General features: G+C 63.6%; 1 protein-coding gene across 4 annotated transcripts in view; it reads right to left on the bottom strand.

Annotated features, from left to right (window-relative positions):
- Kctd1 (potassium channel tetramerization domain containing 1) overlaps positions 1-409 on the bottom strand; it is a 190,507-nt gene that overhangs the window by 93,911 nt on the left and 96,187 nt on the right. The window lies entirely within an intron of this gene.

Below are 409 nucleotides of genomic sequence, written 5' to 3'. Positions count from 1 at the left end.
GCGGCGCTGCTACCGCCCGCGCTGGTGTTACAGTCCCCGCTGCCAGGCATTCTCGCCATATTGCCGTCTCTCTGCCAGTCCTCGGGCAGGGCGCATGCGCTATATTGGACCGCAGCGCTGAGAGCTTTTGTGTTTAATGACCTTCAGCTACCGGGAGGCACAGCCGGGCTCTTAAAGGAGCCGCGCTCCAATTGTCATTCCCCAAGCGCAGCTCCGGAGGGGCAGCGACGCGCGGGGGATGCAGGGGAGGGGAGGTGGGGATAAAGTGAGACCGGGAGAAGGGAAAGGACGGAGGCTGGCCGCACATTCTCCTACCCCCAGCCCACCCCGCTCCCCCACTTCTAGGAAAACTTTGAAGGAGGAAAAAAGCGAAGGGGAGGGAGGGCCGGCGGTAGGGCGAAGCACTCCC

This window comes from Fukomys damarensis, unplaced genomic scaffold, assembly GCF_012274545.1.
Source record: "Fukomys damarensis isolate Sample0158 unplaced genomic scaffold, DMR_v1.0_HiC HiC_scaffold_30, whole genome shotgun sequence".
In the NCBI taxonomy this organism is placed as follows: Eukaryota; Metazoa; Chordata; class Mammalia; order Rodentia; family Bathyergidae; genus Fukomys; species Fukomys damarensis.
The sequence above is the reverse complement of the archived record's forward strand: the minus strand, read 5'-3'. Positions and strand labels throughout refer to the sequence as shown.